Below are 19,188 nucleotides of genomic sequence, written 5' to 3'. Positions count from 1 at the left end.
TGCCCCTCACCCCCAAGCCTTGATTGGTCTGGGGGCAGGAGGAACACGAAGTTTTCAACTGCCAGCTGATGCTTAGCTGGCGGGTGACTCTAAGCACGTCACTTCCTTGGAGGGTGGGGGCAGACTTTGCATGCTCCCCCTGCCTCCAGGCCCTGATTGACACACACAAAGTCTCCTCCCACCGCCAGCGGGCACTTAGAGGGAACTGCCAGCTGTTCAGAACTGGAGGTTCTCTCTGACAGAGGAGGGGGAAGGACTTCACACACTTCCTCACCCACAGACCAATCAGGGTCTGTGGGTGGGGCAGCACAGTAGTTTCCTGGCCACGCCCCTTCCACCTAAGGCCTTTCCCCTTCCAAGGTGGCTTGGGGCCACTTCAAAAATTTCTGAAGTGGCCTCTTGTCAAAAATTATTGTCCACCCCTGTAGTAGAGAGGCAATATATCTCCAAATGATGTACTGGGAGTTCGTGTTTGCCATAGGAGGCTTTAAATGCTAATACAGATAGGAAAGCAGTGAAGATGCCCTAATAAATTAAATGAATGGCTCTTAGTGTTCAGTTCTGCTCAGTCAGCTCCATTAGTTTTATAGCTTTTCTGCTTGTCAGAGAGACAGACGTTCCTTTGCTTGGCTGGGTCCCTTTTATTAAACAGCATGAAAAAGAGCAAAATATGCAAAGTTGGAATGAAGCCAGGCTATTGTACAATGTGGGGCCACTTCTTACCCTCTTTATTCATGGGTGTGGCCCCACTAAGGTCATCTGGAAGCACTTCAGTGAGTGATGGGAGCAGGACTGAAGCCAGATAGAAGGGATATACCTTGGAAAATGCATTACTAGCAGTCTGACATTACCAGTTTGGGTGTCTGTTCATATAGCTCCATTGTTGAGGTGCAAATATTGGAAAGCATTCACATCAGCTAGCTGAGGAAAGGAAAAGGTAACTGTAGCATGTATCTGTGGAGGGAAGGAACTCAAAGAAAACAGCAACAATTTTCTTCGTGTCCCTATAAATCTTAATAGAATATGTGCGGATTGTTCTCTGTTACAACCCCGTCTTGCACCCTCAGCCATCAAGTAAATTAGCTTCGTCATCAAGTAAAGATCTTTCCTTGTCTGTATGCTGCTTAGTGTTCTCTTTAAGCTGTGTTCTTGTGTGGCGATTCAGGAGAAACTCAAAGGATTTTCAGGAGAAACTCAAATGCTGCCTCGCTGATTAGCAGAGCTCCCACAGCTAGGTTTTGTGTTTCTATTAGTGGCACAGATTTGCACATAACTCAGTGCCCATAAAAATTTATTCCGCACTTGGATGGAAAAGATTAGAGAGAACAATGGTGCTATTCAAGAATTTATGGGGCGAATGCTTGTCATTTCTCTTCATGTTCTAAAATCTTTCATTTTGCTTGGGTAAAAATCTCTGAAATTTGTTTGACAGCTTTGAAAAACTGATATTCAAGACAAACAGGCCACAAAAACCTTTGCTGGGCACCTTCCTGTTTAATTCCTTCCACCCGTTTTTAATTTTTGTATCTGGTTCTGCTCTCTGATTTAGTCAGCCTTCCAAGGACATTTGGTAAGGATGACTATTGGGAGTTGAAATCCATTTTATACTGTGGATTTGAAATTTTCTGCTGGATCTGTACTCTGGTGTAGTGGGTGGTATTTCAGAGAACTGGAGCAAGGAAGTTATAATGACTTCCATTTGTATAGTTTCTTTCACCCAGAAATGTTCCAACTCATTTTACAGACTATTCAGCAATTGCTCCACCCACTTCCACTGAAATGGGACCTCTGGGGTGAAACTCAGCACGTGTTTAATAGCACTTCACAACATTTAGGAGAGTTTGCAACTTCATTTATTTGCAGCTATAAGGGGAATTAAAGAGAAGCAGAATATAATTCCTTGACTTGGAATTTGGCCTAAATACTCGGACGAAGACTCGTACTGTTGCCTATGACCTCAAAGTGCTAGGTGATTTTATGATATTTAATAATACATGTGGTTATAACTTCAGATTAAAGTTTCACTTGAAAGATGGCACATCCTTCATTAGAGTTCTGCTAAACATCATGCTGGGGCATTGGTTCAATACCACTGACCGCCACTTTCTGCAATTTCTAGAGCTTTCCATGGAGGACCTCCTCCACCTTCAGCAATACGGGTATCATTACAGGCTGAGGGACACTTTCCATCTCCACACAAAACACATGTGTAATACACATGTCTTCACATGGCTAGGAATTGGGGGAAGGGAGCAGAATAATTAATTGTCAATTTACACTGCTATACACTAAGGCTGCGTCTAGACTGGCATGATTTTCCGCAAATGCTTTTAACGGAAAAGTTTTTCCGTTAAAAGCATTTGCGGAAAAGAGCGTCTAAATTGGCATGGATGCTTTTGCGCAAAAGCACTTTTTGCGGAAAAGTGTCCGTGCCAATCTAGACGCAGTTTTTTGCAAGAAAGCCCCAATCGCCGTTTTCGCCATTGGGACTTTTTTGCACAAAACAGTTTTTACCTGTCTACACTGGCCCTCTTGTGCAAAAGCATTTGCACAAGAGGGCTTTTTCCCGAGCGCGAGCATCATAGTATTTGCGCAAGAACACTGACAATCTCACATTAGATCATCAGTGTTCTTGTGCAAATTCAAGCGGCCAGTGTAGACAGCTGGCAAGTTTAGACGCAGCCTAAGGGTTTGTCTCTAGACTACATGCTTCTGTCACCAGAGGCATGTAGATTAGGCTACCCAGCATAGGCAAAGAAGCGTGGATTTAAATAATCCCCGCTTAATTAAAATAAACATGGCCCCCACGCTGTGCTGACGATCAGCTGATCCAGCACAGTGCGGTAGTCTAGACGTGGATCAATCGGCTGGAGAAGCCTTTGCCGACCGATCCTGTAAGCCTATCCTGTAGGCCTGGCGACAGAGGCATGTAGTCTAGACATACCCTAACTTTTGACCTGTGGTGACCTGAGCTTCATTCTTGTGTCTTGGTAGGATACTTTTTCTGATCTCCTGCTGGTACAGATAAGAACAAATGCCACTGAAGCTGGTGGAATTACACAGCTGCACTACTGGTATAAGTAGAAAGCACAGCAGCTGTTGCTAATGAAAATGCATTGGGGCATCATTTCCTACTCACAGGCGGATAGAAGTTTTTGCTGGTCAAGGTATAGTAGCAGATCTGTATAGTGGCAGATCAGAGCTGGTATGTTTCATGTGGAATTTAGCTTCTTTTTTAGAGATGTTATTTCTAGGCTCTTTCCTTTTTACTCTTTAAGTTACAAAAGGTCATGCAAATTGCCAAATGTTCTGTTTTCGTTTGTAAACATATACAGTTCTGTATTTTGCTCAGCATTTTCTTGTAACTGTCAGTTGCTGAATGAACTCTGTAAATGCGAGTATAAGCAAAAGCCAATATGTATCACATGTCACAAACTAGAGAATAGCAATATGTGGAGTGGCTTTTTGGCTATATTTTAGGGGGCATGGGGAAATGCAAATTACAGACTAAAAAATGGGTTAATTATACATGATTACAGGCTGGGTGCAGTGGGAAAATCCCACTTCCTATCCAAGATAACACTTGTAACATTTTTCACCTACGCAAGCCACATATACCCTCAGCGATGAGCTGGAAATTATCTTTACTGGAGCACAAGTAAAGTCTATATGCACAGGATTGTACACTCCACCCACACCCAGGCTTTTAATTAATGTGTACAGGCAGTCCTCGGGTTACGTACAAGATAGGGACTGTAGGTTTGTTCTTAAGTTGAATCTGTATGTAAGTCGGAACTGGCGTCCAGATTCAGCCACTGCTGAAACTGATCAGTTTCAACAGTGGCTGAATCTGGATGCCAGTTCTGACTTACATACAGATTCAACTTAAGAACCCCAGGCATCCCCAAGTCAGCTGCTGCTGAAACTGATCAGCTGCTGATTCCAGGAAGCCAGGGGCAGGGGCTTCCTGTAGTCAGCCACTGGTCAGTTTCAGCAGCGGCTGACTTGGGGATGCCTGGGGCAGAGCAGCTGGGGTGCTGCTGGGTTGGTCCAGTAGCGCCGCCGCTCCTCGGCACTACTGGACCAACCCAGCAGCACCCAAGCTGCTCTGCCCCAGGCGTTCTGATTCAGCCGCTGCTGAAACTGACCAGCAGTGGCTGAATCAGGACGCCTGGGGCAGAGCAGCTAGGGTGCTGCCGGGTTGGTCCAGTAGCGCCCAGAGCGGCGCTACAGGACCAATCGGCAGCGCCCCAGCTGCTCTACCACAGGCGTCTGGAGCAAAGCCGTGGAGCACGGGGGCAGCGGGACAGCCCAGACGTGCCGTGGCTGTCCTGCTGCCCTCGGGCTCCGCGGCTTTGCTCTGCTTTGCTCCCCGTCCCCCTGGTCTGCAGACCAGGGGGACGGGGAGCAAAGCGGTGGAACACGCGGGCAGCAGACAGCCCAGATGCGCATCTGAGCTGTCCGCTGCCCGCGTGTTCAGCCGCTTTGCTCTGCTTTGCTCCCTGTCCCCCTGGTCTGCAGACCAGAAGGACGGGGAGCAAAGCGGCGGAACACGCGGGCAGCAGACAGCCCAGACGCGCGTCTGGGCTGTCCGCTGCCCGCGTGTTCAGCCGCTTTGCTCTGCTTTGCTCCCCGTCCCCCTGGTCTGCAGACCAGAAGGACGGGGAGCAAAGTGGCGGAACATACGGGCAGCAGACAGCCCAGATGCGCGTCTGGGCTGTCTGCTGCCCACTTGTTCCGCCGCTTTGCTCCCTGTCCTTCTGGTCTGCAGACCGGGGGGACGGGGAGCAAAGCAGAGCAAACCGGCTGAACACGCGGGCAGCGGACAGCCCAGACGCGCGTCTGGGCTGTCCGCTGCCTGCGTGCTCCGCCGCTTTGCTTCCTCTCCCTGGTCTGCTGGAGACCAGGGAGAGGGCCCCGTTCGTAACTGCGGATCCGACATAAGTCGGATCCGCGTAACTCGGGGACTGCCTGTAATTGGTCAGAGAGGTACTGTCATATATCTCCCGGTCTAGTCTATTGTATTTGAAGAGTCACAGACCAGAAAAGATAATAAAGCAGAATGATTAGTTCAAGGTATGAATTTTATTCCCGTTTCTATTTTTAACAGTTCTGCCGGCAAAGTGCTTTCCCCTGCACATTAATGACTTGTGTTATTTTGGGTTTGTTCGGAGCATCGGGCTGAAGACAAACAATGTTTCAAAACAAAGACTGGTTCTTATAGTTTTAAATTGATCCAGTTTATTTGGAGGAGTGGTCTTCAAAGGTCAGAACTAGGAGCTTTGTATCTGGCTGCTGTTTCCATTCTTCTAAACTTTTCGGAAAGGGTCTCGAAAAAGTGAACAGGATGATTAAAAGTCAAGCAATCTGCTTTCTGGCTACCATGCTAACATTGGGGACACAGGCTGCATCAGGGCTCTTAGGTTATTTCCTAATGCTACTTTTAATCCACCCCAAAAATCTGTGAGAACTGACCTAGTCAGCCTTATGAAAGAGCAGCATGTGTGACTGGCTGGAAATGTAAGAGAAGAGCTGCCAAAAGAGTAGGTGGAGACTAGGGTTTGATCCAGAGGAGATGGCTGGAGATTCCAACTTTTTTGTTTGAGGTGGACAGGAAGAAGGACGGAGCAGTCATCTTGGGGCACTTTTTATGCTATCAAGTCCGATAGAAACATCAAGATTTTGGTATATTTGTATTTGAGGTGCATGGCACTATTGAGTATATGGATACATCCATAATCTCACTCCCTCATGAGAAAAGCATTCACTGGTGCCTTTTGGAGTTCTGGCGCTAATACAATACTGACACTTCTTTGAGCTGAGGGACAATTCTAAACAAACTAAGATTTTTCTCTTCTGCTATCCCTCCTCATCCCCATGAGACAGGATCTCACTCACAGTTGGTTAGTGTGATTCTTTAATTCGTACAGATGTGTGTGGGCTTTTTTAAAAGTAATTAGTAGATATAAATAGCATTTTACAATTCCTGTCATTTCTCTTTGACATATGTACATGAAATTAGACTAATAGCACTTGTCTGATATGGTTGCATTTGGGATGGTTCCCACAGGCCAAGATTTAAAGCAGTGGTTATACTGGTAGATTGTCTGCACCTGCAAGTGATCTAGTATACATATTATAGTTACATGGCATCAATTAGCCACAAACTGACATTAAGATTACTGACAACAGTTAGAATGAGTTAAAATGATATCATGTGTCCCCACTAATAAAGAACTGGAGATCTGTACTGCAGATTGTAGAATTCAAATAAGTCCTGCAATTTACTCCAGCTGTTAATTTTGCCTTTTTCACTGCAAAATCCTGTAACAACTATGTCTCTGGGAAATCCACAACTCAGCTGCACATAGCAATCTGTTATTATAGAGTGGTCTGGCTGGTCTTAAAAGGATCTCTTAATATACCAGGAAAATGAGGACATTAGCATAGATGAGAGTATTTTTAGAGGTCTGACCAATGCTCTTATTTGGGCTAGTCTCACTCATAATTTATGCTTACATCTTTTCTGTAGTAGAACTGAATGTGGTCCAGAATAAATGACAAGTTTGTAGATATTTGCACAAGCGCAAGTCAGATAGCCCATCCTCTCATTCTTTACCATATGTACTGCATACAGTTGGGGGAATCGCCCATTTTTTTTGTATTTTTTATCTATAGATATTATAAGTGGGGATAGTGTCTATGTGATACACTATATTTATCACACACTATTGATCATATAAACTGCACCCTGTCAGGGTTGGCTTCAGACTTTCCAAACTCGTGAATAGTTTCAAACAGCTGCTACATTTTAAACTAAATAACTGCCAAATAAACCATTTACTACTTTTTCTCTTGCAATGGAATTTTCCTCACTTAGCTCCACCCTGCCACCAGGCCATCAATGTGATAGTTATCACCATAACAGCTGAGCACCACACAGCCTGAAAGGTGTTTCTAGGGAGCATGATTTTATAGATGGAGAGCTGAGGAACAGTAATCTTTCCAATAAAAGTCCTGTTGTTGAGTAGGTAACTGAAATCTGTTCTCCCAACTTCTAGGTCATTTCCCCTAGTAAGTGGACTAATCTTTTTTCTACTCATCTGAGGTCAGGTCTACATACGTGAGAAAGTCAACTTAAGATACGCAACTCCAGCTACAAGAATAACATAGGTGTAGTCAATGTACCTTAAATCAAATTTCTGCAGTGTCCTCATTACGGGAAGTTGATGGGAGAAACTCTCCCGTCGACTTCCTTTACTCCTTGTGACCCTGTGGAGTAACGGGGTTGACAGAAGCACCATCAGCAGTCGATTTAGCGGGTCCTTACTAGACCCACTTAATCGAACTCTGGAAGATCGATCTCTGGATTGTCAATCTCCGGATAAGTGTAGACCTGGCCTGAGGCCCAGTGTAGCAATATTCACTCCTGAAAACCCTGCACCACTAATAGATCTAACATCTCATGATTGCATGGCAAAAAGAGGAAACTTTTTTTGTTTGTCTCATTGTTTTTTACTTCCAAAGAAGTGAGATTCACCACTTTCACCAGATTGGATTCAAGCCAGGAAATATCCCAAGTCAGGCTTTGAAACCCTGACTTTATTTTGTATATAGAGAAACTAGTTGTAGAGGTTTCTAAATATTAGAGTTGGTTGGGCATTTTTTGACCAAAGGTTTTTGTTTCAGACATTGATAATTTATCGAAACAGAAACTTTTCACAGGAAAGGGCTGAGTTAGATTGGTGGTCTCCAATCCTTTTAATCAAAAGATTACTTTTTGAATAAAAGTGCAATCTGAAATCTACCTCAAACTCCAATACACTTGCCCCACCTCCTACCCCACCCATTCTCTGAGGCCCCACAATTGCTCTAGCCCTATTCCAAGGCCCCACCCTGCTCACTCCCAGTCCTTTCCCACCCTCACTCACTTTCACCAAGCTGGGCAGGGGCTCGGAGTTCAGGGGGATGCAGGCTCTGGTTTTGAGCCAAGGGGTTTGGAGTAGGGGAGGAGCTTCAGGCTGAGCCTGGGGAAGGGGTTGGGTGCAGGAAGGGGTTAAGGACTGGAACAGGGATTCAGGATCCAGCTAGGTACCATTTACCTCAGGCATTTCCCCACTAGTTGTTCAGTGGAGCTAAGACGGGCTCATCCCCACCGTGGCTCTGCACCACTCCTGAAAACAGCCAGCATATCCTGCAGCGGCTTCTGTAGGGAGGAGCAGATGGCTCAGTGCACCACTCCTCATCCACAGGCATTACCCTTACACCTCCTATTGGCTAAGGTTTCCCATTCTCAGCTAACAGGAGTCATGGGGGTGGTGCCTGTAGGCAAGGGCAACTTGTGGACACCCCATCCCTACCTCCCCTAGGGGCCGCAGGCAACAGTACCTCTTAATTTTTTCCTTCCACGTGTGGAATACATATTGTTATGTGCACCAAGGCATATACAGATGTGCAACAGGGCCAGGAAAGGGGGGTATCTGCCTTAGCCCCACTGCACTGCTGGACTGTTAGGCTACATCTACACTGCGGAGCTATTTTGAGATACATCTGGTACCCCAAAATAGCTACTCCACATTTTAACAGCAAGCCTGTTATATCGAACTATAACAGGCTCACTATTCCAATGTCCCTGGAAACCTCATTACATGAGGGATAATGGACATTTTGGAGTAGTGCTTTGTTTCAAAATCTGGCTGTGGAGACTGTGCCAAATTTCAAAATAAGCTATTTTGAAATAAGATTGCAATAAGCTATGCAATTTGTGTAGTGCCAATTGTGTAGTTTATTTTGAGGCAAGGGTGCTGTGTAGATGCACCCTTAGTGTCCAGTCCCCCAGTTGGCTGCAGGAGCCTCCCGGAGTTCAAGCCTGATTCCAGGAGTCTCCCCGACAGTGCTCTGCACATAGATGGAGAAAATTGGAGGGAATGAATTTTTTTATGTGCACCAATATCAGAGTAACGTGAAGATGTGCACCACCTGTAGAAACCAAAACACTAGATATAAAGTATATTTTTAAAAACTTACCACAGGGATAATTACTCCAGCCATGGCCAGCTAGGCATTTTAGAACTCACTTCTCAAAGAATTAAATATAAGCATTAGAGAAAACTAAAAAGTATAAAATGCGCAGACCAGTTAACAACCTAAAATAACCCACTTTGCAAGCAGTCAGAGAACACAAGTATGTTGGGCTGGGAGGTGTGTGTGAGTGATAAAGACACATGCAGTGTGTGCGAATGACAGAGATTTGCATTGCCCCTTTAAGTGTGTTCAACTATAGGAACAGCTGCCAAGCTCCCCCCATCCCAAGCCAAGTTATGTTCTCCCTCTCTGTGGAGATGGGACACAGAGGGAGAGGCGGAGACACCCTGACATCAGCACCTCATTCTTTTCCTCTCCCACCCTGCATAGCAAACAAGAGCTCCTAGGGGGTAGCTCCAAAGAAGAGGACAGAAGAAGCATGACACTTGATAGCCTGCCAGCCAAACCAGTCAGGATCACCTGTCAGAGGCTCCAAGCCCTACCAATAGATCCCGATCTCCTGGTTCTTGACTGCTAATTTAAATATATTTATTATTTGTTTTGATTAGAATACATTGGAAAAATATTCCTTAAATGGTCAAAACAGTACAATTTTCTGGTTCTAGATGACTATTTGTTTAAAAATGTAAGATAATTTATAAAAATCAAAATTTTCAGCATCACATATTTTAGCTTACCCAAAATGATATTTCCCCCTAGCTCTTTGAGTCAAAGTTTTTGAGGTTTTAATTTTTCATCCCAGTTCAAGCTAGGAAAGCTTTTGTCTATATCTTGAAATTTTTTGAGACAGGAAAACTTAGTCTAATTGAACAATCCTATACAGTTGGATGAATTAATTAAGACAGATTTTATAGGTGGCTTTCTAGCAGTACAGGAATAATACCAAAAGACTTCATTTACACTGGTAGGTATGAAAATCTTTTTTTTTTTTTTTTTTTTTTTCAGAAAAGAAACTCAAGTATTATAGATCTATTCTGGTGGAACTGCTGCTCTCTAATTACATTGACTCTCTACTAATCCGCTACACGCTTTCTAACAATCGCATTCAGTACACAGTACAACACAGAGATGTAGAGATGTATATCAGTACAGTGAATGTCTACCCATCAGCTCATTCACGCATTACCTGCTTACCTCCCTGTGGTGTTTTAGATGCTGCTTGTAATTATTAGAATTGGGAGCACTGGCTGTTGGGAATCTGGAAGCACAGGAAACAGGAAGGAGGGGGGAGGAGATGGGCCAGGCCTGAGTGAGAGCTACAGAGGGGAGCAGCAGCAGCTTTGTAAAGAGGTTTCACCTTTGGTAAATAAAATCCTGTTGAAGTTTGTTAGTACCTTGCTTGCATGATACAACATTTTGGCGACGAGGATGGATCTTCTGCCTCTGAACCCACCTGCACCCTTTCTGCAAAGGCCAGGTGAGCCTCCAATTGCTTTTACTTCCTGGATCCATATGTTTGAGACTTATCTGCTTAACATCAGTGCTACAGAGATTTCTGAAGTAGGAAAACGTGCTCTGCTAATCCACTGCCTTGGAGCAGAAGGGCAGCGTATATTTTACACTTTTCCCCTTGCAGATGATAAATATGAGACTGCACTCATTGCATTAAAGAACTTTTTTGTGCCAAAAGTGAATGTAGTAGCTAATCACTACAGATTTCGCCAGCATGAGCAGAAACCAGGGGAGACTATACTGTAGTGTATTGCTTTTCTGAAGAGTCGGATTGCAACTTGTGACTTTGGGAATATGGCAGATGAGATGATTGGAGACCAGCTCATTGAAAAAACAACCATGCTTCATGTAAGAGAACGCTTGCTTCTAGAACCACAATTTACACTGGAAAAAGCAATAACCATTGCTACCCAGATTGAGTCCGCTATAGCAGAAGCCAAAATAATGAACATGGATACAGGACGCCCAGTCCAGGCTGTGACTCCTTTGCAGAAAAGTCCACTATTGCTGCAGACAAACAATCACCAGGGGAAAACTAATGAAAAACCACAGCTGAACAGAAGCAAGTAAAGTATAAGGCTTTCACAGACAAACGGCGGGGTGCTAAGGAACCGAAGTTTGAGTGTGGTTCCTTTGTTAGAGTAAGAAAACCTGGAATTTTACGCAAAGGGGACCATAAATTCACATCTCCTTTTAAAATCACAGAGAAGAAAGGAACTTATACCTATCGACTTTCTGATGGGTGGGTATGGAATGCTTCTTATCTTGTACCTGCCTATGCACCAAGAGGAGATGATGCCAACACCCAGCCCGTATTGTATGACTTCACTGTAGCACCAACACAACAAGACATTGCACTGGAACCGGGGTTTGAGAGATGGTCTGTCAGACCTCGATGACCACCTGTCTGGACTAGAAACTATGTTATGTAGTTATTACAGTGTTTTCAGTGTAATATTTCTGCCAATGGTATAGTGTCTTCCATATTTGTTGCTGTGGTTAGAACAACAATGTTTATTTTATAATTGGGAGAGCTTCTTAAGAGAGGAGGGAATGTGGTGTTTTAGATGCAGCTTGTAATTATTAGAACTGGGAGCACTGGCTGTTGGGAATCTGGAAGCATAGGAAACAGGAAGGAGGGGGGAGGAGATGGGCCAGGCCTGAGTGAGAGCTACAGAGGGGAGCAGCAGCAGCTTTGTAAAGAGGTTTTACCTTTGGTAAATAAAGTCCTGTTGAAGTTTGTTAGTACCTTGCTTGCATGATACAACATTCCCCCAAAGGATCTGTTTACTACAAGCCTTCTGTAACCTAAGTCTTAGAAACATCTCCTGGAGCTATCTCTTCTGGGAATGTTCTTGCAAAAAATATTTTTTTCTCTAAACAGTAATGTTCTGCACACTTGACAGCCCCAAAGCTCAGACATTGTTCTGGCTCTTCAATCAAACAGTCAGAACCCACAAAATTATGAAGGTGGGGCATCTATGTCAAGGTGTCCAAGGAGATGTGATGGCATGCCCAAACGGCTGCTAGAGAGAAGAACAGAAAGTCTTCTCTTCTGAATTTTAAGAGTTGACTAACTGAGAAGATTAGACTTTGGATTTCATTTCACCTCAGAGAACAGCCCTGGAACGTGACTTGCAAGTAGTTGAAGCTCAGAAACCTAAGCGATGCCCCTGGTCAGTGGCTGCCATAAATAAAGGAGCAGAAATGACTTGTTTTCTGGAGGCCAGCATTCTACCCATGTGAGTGCTTATTTGTATTCCCAAGGACACAGAAACTTGGCTTGTAAATAGTCCTAAAATCTATGACAGCAACAGCGTTTTCCAACTGGTATTGGTGGTGAGGCCAAATCATGCATGTGAACACTTAAAGATAAGTTAACAAGAATGTGTCTTTCAACCATGAAAAACAGTAAAAGATACCAAGTCCTCCTACCCACACATCCTTTTACTCCTTCAGTAACTTTGGAAAGACAGATCTGTTCCAACTTAAAAAATAACCAATAGTCTTGCAGCACCTTAGATCTGCTCCATTTAGCTTTCAACCTATAATGCTTGTTCACACAATACTTCACATTATAGCAAGGAGGAAGAGTAATCTTGAGACAGTGTGGGTCTGTGAGTTAGAGCGGGAAATGGAACCCAGATTTCCCATCACAAACTCTCTGTTTAGACTTGGGGCAGGTCTACACTATGGGCTCAAGTTGATCTAAGCTATGCAATTTGAGTTACGTTAGTAATGTAACTCAAGTTAAAATAGCTTAGATCAGTGAGTCCCAACCTGGGGTCCGCGAAAAAAATAAAAGATACATAAAAATGACCATAGAAAATAAGTTTAAAATTAATAATTGATTGTAACTTTGTAATTTATTTAAAAATTAAATATCTTCCAATAGTGCTGTTAATTACTGTCCAAAAATCTATGTTATGGTGTCGTTGTGTGACAAAACAATAGCGACAGTTAGAAGCTTACAACGTTAGCCATACATTCAACATGGATTTGTGGCTGAAATCAGGCTCGCTGAAGAGAAAGGAGACTGATGAGTAGAGTGAAGCATCCACAAGTGGAATGTCTAATCAGACATAAGTAAACAAAAAGCAAGAAAATACTCCGCTGATTACTAGAATTGTGGCTAGAATTGGCTTTGATGGGGGTCTGCAGACAGTTTGGGGAGGTAATTGGGGGTCTGAATGATTTGGGGGGGCTGATTGGGGGTCCACACTAGTAAAAAGATTGGGAACCACTAGCATAGATCTATTTACTGCAGGGTCCACAATGTGCTGGGTTGACAGGATAAACTCTCCTGTTGACTCCCCTTACTCATCTTGTTCCTGGGGCTTACTGGAGTTAATGTATGAATAAGTGGTAGCTGATTTAGTGGCTCTTCATTCGATCCTTTAATTGATCCCCAGTGGATCAATCGCCACAGAGTTGGTCCCAGTTGTACTGGAGACAAGCTCTTAGACAAGTCACCTAAATTTGGTGACTTGGTTTCTTTATGTGTAATAATATTCCCTTACCTCCTGAGCGCTGTGAAGCTTGTTAATTTCCTAATGCTTACACAAGGCAGATGAGATCAGGGTTACTGCATAAATGCAAAGAGCTATCAATGACTGAACACATTTGCAATGGCTATCATAATTACTTGAAGCATTGCCAACCCTAAATGCTTAAAAATCATGAACGAGGGCCCCCAAACTCATGAAACTGGCTTAAAATCATGATCTGTTAGACAAATAATATATTTTTGGGGGGGGGGGAGGTTATTTGCCACCTGGTTTCTGAGTCTTAAGGGTGCACTTGAATCATATTTGTAGCTTTTCTCTGCAACCATGAATGCGAGAAACTTGGGACAGGATGTTGAATGAAAGCTGAGACCCACACATACTCCAGGAACTGAGGGTTTAAGAAAAAATCACCGATTATTGTGAGACTCACAATAAAACTGTGAGGGGCAACACTGAAACTGTATCCATGCATACCTTTAGATTATAAGCTCATCAGGGCAGAGACTGATACTTACTTAAAATACATAGGATCAGTGAAGTCATACACATCCTTCCACATGCGGGATGTAGTCTTCCCAGTAGAGGATAGATCATCTATATAAGTAAGGCCAGGTCTACGCTAGCGAACTTACAGCGGCACAGCATTATCAATGCAGCTGTGCCACTCTAAGATTGCTTGTGTAGTTGTTCCATGCTAATGGGAGAGAGCTCTCCCGTTGACATAATAAAACCACCTTCACATGTGGCGGTAGCTCTGTCGGAGGGAGACACTATCCTGCCAACATAGCATTGTGCACATTTCCACTTATGCCAGTGAAACGTATGTTGTTTGGAGGGAGTGGGTTTTCCATGTCCCTGAATGACATAAATTTTGCCAACCTAAGTGGTGGGGTAGCCACATCTTAGTACTTGGTTTGTCCAGATCATGGTAGGCTCTTGCCACTCAGCCCTAGTGCAAATGCAGAAATCCGTTGACTATCAGGCCATCAGTAAATGTTACAGAGTAGAATGTCTTGAAGTCTGCCTAACTCAGCAAGTGCAGGAAACTCATTCATTTCCAGTAATGAATTTTCAATGAAACGTTTTCTAATTATAGAAAATTATTTTTGCAAACATTTTTCTGGTATGGGACTCTGAAGCTATGCCCCAAAAGGTGGAAGGGTGGGATGGAAAAAAAGTGCCTGGAAAAAAAATCCAACTACATGCAAAATGTATTCATCATCAAACAAGAAAGTGAGTCAAAAACCTGGTACTAGTTTCTGGTTTGACCATATTAAGGCTTTGTTTTAGGTGTGGCACCTTAACTGTTTCTTACAACTATCTTAAGTGGAGGGTGAATTCACACAACAATTTAAATGAGTTTTAAACTCAACCCATAACAAAGTTTTACCCAGTTCATAACTATATATTTACAGAAGACAAGAGTACAGGCCTAGATTGTATGGCTGACCACTCCAGGACTTGGATCTGAGGGTTTGGTTTGGCTCATTAAAGAGATTGGGAGCTAGCTGTAATATTTGTATTTGAATCTAAATAATAACTTCCCCAAACAGCCTCAAATTTAGGGTTGCCAGATGGTTGAAACAAAAATACCAACCCCTGCCTCCCCCCAAAAAACAAACAAACCAACAACACCGGGAAAAAATTCTGTTAAAGGGGGGGGAAGACCAAAGTTAAATAAAATAACTTTAACTTATTGATAATAAAACAGCATTAAAACAGCATGTCCCCCTTTAAGAGTGAGTGCAGGGATAGGAACAGCGGAGCGGTTGAGCACTAAGACCCAGGCTTCCCCTTGGTTGGCAGCCATTTTGTGCTGGCAGCCTTGCAGAACCAGGTGAGCATGGGGGCTGGGGTCGGAGGTCTGGGGGTGTTGGGAGCCGGAGGAGGGACTTCGGGGGGGAAGGCTGGACACTGAGTGTTTGTAGGGTTGCCAGGTGCCCTGCATTTTCGCCCTCTGGCTGGGGAAAAAAATCAGAAAATAACGGACATTTTAGGTGTCCGGTATTCTCTGATTTTTTTTACTGGACAGGAGGTGAAAATACTGGACTGTCCGGGTGAATACCGGACACCTGGCAACCCTACTCAGACTTTGCAGAAACTTGGATCCAAATCTGAACTCTATATAGATTGGGTCCATCTCTAACACACTTATGTATCAGAGAGGTAGCTGTGTTAGTCTGTTTCAGCAAAAACAACAAGGAATCCCATGGTACTTTGAAGACTGACAGATTTATTAGGGTATTAGAGCATAAGCTTTTGTGAGCTACAACTCACTTCCTCAGATGGGAGGGAAGGAAGGAAGGAAGCGGAGTATGACAACTGTGCTAATTAAATCCGAATGGATGTGGCTAATCTCCAACAGAGGTGAAAAGATGAGTACCTGAATGGGAAATTACCTGTTGTATCTTTCTCTTCACTGTACAGCATAGTACTCATAAGTATCAAGACAATACATGTGATGTGCATAGAGATCTCTTGACCTATAGTCAAAATACAGCCACCTCTGATGAGGTATCTCTTAAAGGAGAAGTTTCAAATAACTTCTCCATTTGAAATACAGGGGAGTTTAGGTGATATAATAATGGTACTGTTTATGTGCATAACACTGTCTTTATGACTTTTGTGCTTAGCAGAATAATTTGATTAGAGATTAACTGTGAAACATACCAATGATATAATATAATCATAGAATATATGATAATAACCAGTTATAGTATATCTAAGTACTATAGATAAACGGGAGTTATTTTTATTATTTAAAAAGATACAGTATTTTTCAGTATTAATTCCAGGGCTACGTCTAAACTGGCAAGATTTTCCGCAAATGCTTTTAACGGAAAAGTTTTTCCATTAAAAGCATTTGCGGAAAAGAGCGTCTAGATTGGCACGGACACTTTTCCACAAAAGCACTTTTTGCAGAAAAGTGTCCGTGCCAATCTAGACACAATTTTGCGCAAGAAAGTCCCGATTGCCATTTTCGCGATCGGGGCTTTTTTGTGCAAAACAATATCGCGTTGTCTACACTGGCTCTCTTGCACAAAAGCATTTGCGCAAGAGGGCTTTTGTCCGAACGGGAGCATCATAGTATTTCCGCAAGAACACTGACAATCTTACATGAGATCATCAGTGTTCTTGCGGAAATTCAAGCGGCCAGTTTAGACAGCTGGCAAGTTTTTCCGGAAAAGTGTCTGATTTTCCGGAAAAACTGGCCAGTCTAGACACAGCCGTACTGTTTATGTGCATAACACTGTCATAAGAACATAAGAACGGCCGTACTGGGTCAGACCAAAGGTGGCCAGCACCAGGTGCCCCAGAGAGGGTGGACCGAAGACAGTGATCAAGCGATTTGTCTCGTGCCATCCCTCCCCAGCCTCTGACAAACAGAGGCCAAGGACACCATTTTATCCCCTGGCTAATAGCCTTTTATGGACCTAACCTCCATGAAATTATCTAACTTCTCTTTAAACTCTATTATAGTCCTAGCCTTCACAGCCTCCTCTGGCAAGGAGTTCCACAGGTTGACTACACACTGTGTGAAGAAGAACTTTCTTTTATTAGTTTTAAACCTGTTACCCATTAATTTCATTTGGTGTCCTCTAGTTCTTCTATTTAGGGAACTAATAAATAACTTTTCTTTATCTGCCCTCTCCACACCACTCATGATTTTATATACCTCTATCATATCCCCCCTGAGTCTCCTCTTTTCTAAACTGAAAAGTCCCAGTTGCTTTAACCTCTTCTCATATGGGACCCGTTCCAAACCCCTAATCATTTTAGTTGCCCTTTTCTGAACCCTTTCCAAGGCCAAAATATCTTTTTTGAGGTGAGGAGACCACATCTGTACACAGTATTCAAAATGTGGGCGTACCATAGTTTTATACAGGGGCAGTAAGATATTCTGGATCTTATTTTCTATCCCTTTCTTAATAATTCCTAGCATCCTATTTGCCTTTTTGACTGCCGCTGCACACTGTGTGGAAGTTTTCAGAGAACTGTCCACGATAACTCCAAGATTTCTTTCCTGATTTGTCGTAGCCAAATTAGCCCCCATCATACTGTACGTATAGTTGGGGTTATTTTTCCCTATGTGCATTACTTTACACTTATCCACATTAAATTTCATTTGCCATTTTGTTGCCCAATCACTCAGTTTGGTGAGATCTTCTTGGAATCCCTCACGGTCTGTTTCTGTCTTGACTATCCTAAACAGTTTGGTATCATCTGCAAACTTTACTACCTCACTGCTTACCCCTTTCTCCAGATCATTTATGAATAAGTTGAAAAGGATTGGTCCCAGGACTGACCCTTGGGGTACACCACTAGTTACCCCTCTCCAATCTGAAAATTTACCATTTATTCCTACCCTTTGTTTCCTGTCTTTTAACCAGTTCTCAATCCAAGAAAGGACCTTCCCTCTTATCCCATGGCCATGTAATTTACACGAGAGCCTTTGGTGAGGGACCTTGTCAAAGGCTTTTTGAAAATCCAAGTATACTATATCTACTGGATCCCCCTTGTCCGCATGTTTGTTAACCCCTTCAAAGAGCTCTAACAGATTAGTAAGACAGGATTTCCCTTTACAGAAACCATGTTGACTTTTGTCCAATAAATTATGTTCTTCTACATGCTTCACAATTTTATTCTTTACTATTGTTTCGACTAATTTGCCCGGTACTGAAGTTAGACTTACCGGTCTGTAATTGCCAGAATCGCCTCTAGAGCCCTTTTTAAATATTGGTGTCACGTTGGCTACCTTCCAGTCATTAGGTACGGAAGCCGATTTAAAGGATAGGTTACAAACCACAGATAATAGCTCAGCAATTTCCCATTTGAGTTCTTTTAGAACCCTTGGATGAATGCCATCCGGTCCCGGAGATTTGTTAACATTAAGTTTTTCTATTTGTTCCAAAACCTCCTCTAATGACACTTCAATCCGGGACAGTTCCTCAGATTCATCACCCAAAAAGGACGGTGCAGATTCAGGAATCTCCCCAACATCCTCAGCCGTGAAGACTGAAGCAAAGAAATCATTTAGTTTCTCTGCAATGGCTTTATCGTCCTTGATTGCTCCTTTTATAGCTCGATCATCTAGGGGACCCACAGGTTTTTTAGCAGGCTTCCTGCTTCTAATGTACTTAAAAAACATTTTGTTATTTCTTTTTGAGTTTTTGGCTAGCTGTTCCTCAAAATCTTTTTTTGCTTTTCTTATTACATTTTTACACTTGATTTGACAGTGTTTATGTTCCTTTCTATTTATTTCACTAGGATTGGACTTCCACTTCTTAAAAGATACCTTTTTGTCCCTCACTGCTTCTTTTACATGGTGGTTAAGCCACGGTGACTCTTTTAGGTCTCTTGCTATGTTTTTTAATTTGGTGTATACATTTAAGTTGGGCCTTTATTATGGTGTCTTTAAAAAGTTTCCATGCAGCTTTCAGGGATTTGGCTCTAGTCACTGTGACTTTTCATTTCTGTTTAACTAACCTCATTTTTGTGTAATTCCCCTTTTTGAAATTAAATGCCAGGGTGCTGGACTGCTGAGGTGTTCTTCCCACCACAGGAATGTTGAATGTTATTATATTATGGTCACTATTCCCAAGTGATCCGGTAACGGTTATATCCTGGACCTGATCCTGCACTCCACTCAGGACTAAATCGAGAATTGCCTCTCCCCTTGTGG

The 19,188-nt window shown here is 43.1% G+C and overlaps 1 long non-coding RNA gene across 2 annotated transcripts in view; it reads left to right on the top strand.

Moving 5' to 3' along the window:
• Window positions 1-19,188, top strand: part of LOC102452409 (uncharacterized) — a 190,042-nt gene that overhangs the window by 58,878 nt on the left and 111,976 nt on the right. Inside the window, exon 2 of one of the 2 annotated variants that reach the window (XR_012896347.1) lies at window positions 2,995-3,167. The exons of the other annotated variant lie outside the window; for it this stretch is intronic. This is a non-coding gene — a long non-coding RNA (uncharacterized LOC102452409). The remainder of the gene's footprint in view (window positions 1-2,994; window positions 3,168-19,188) is intronic. 2 annotated transcript variants of the gene reach the window in all.

The sequence above is a fragment of the Pelodiscus sinensis genome, chromosome 17, assembly GCF_049634645.1.
Source record: "Pelodiscus sinensis isolate JC-2024 chromosome 17, ASM4963464v1, whole genome shotgun sequence".
Classification (NCBI taxonomy): domain Eukaryota; kingdom Metazoa; phylum Chordata; order Testudines; family Trionychidae; genus Pelodiscus; species Pelodiscus sinensis.
This window is presented reverse-complemented; position numbering and strand designations above follow the sequence as displayed.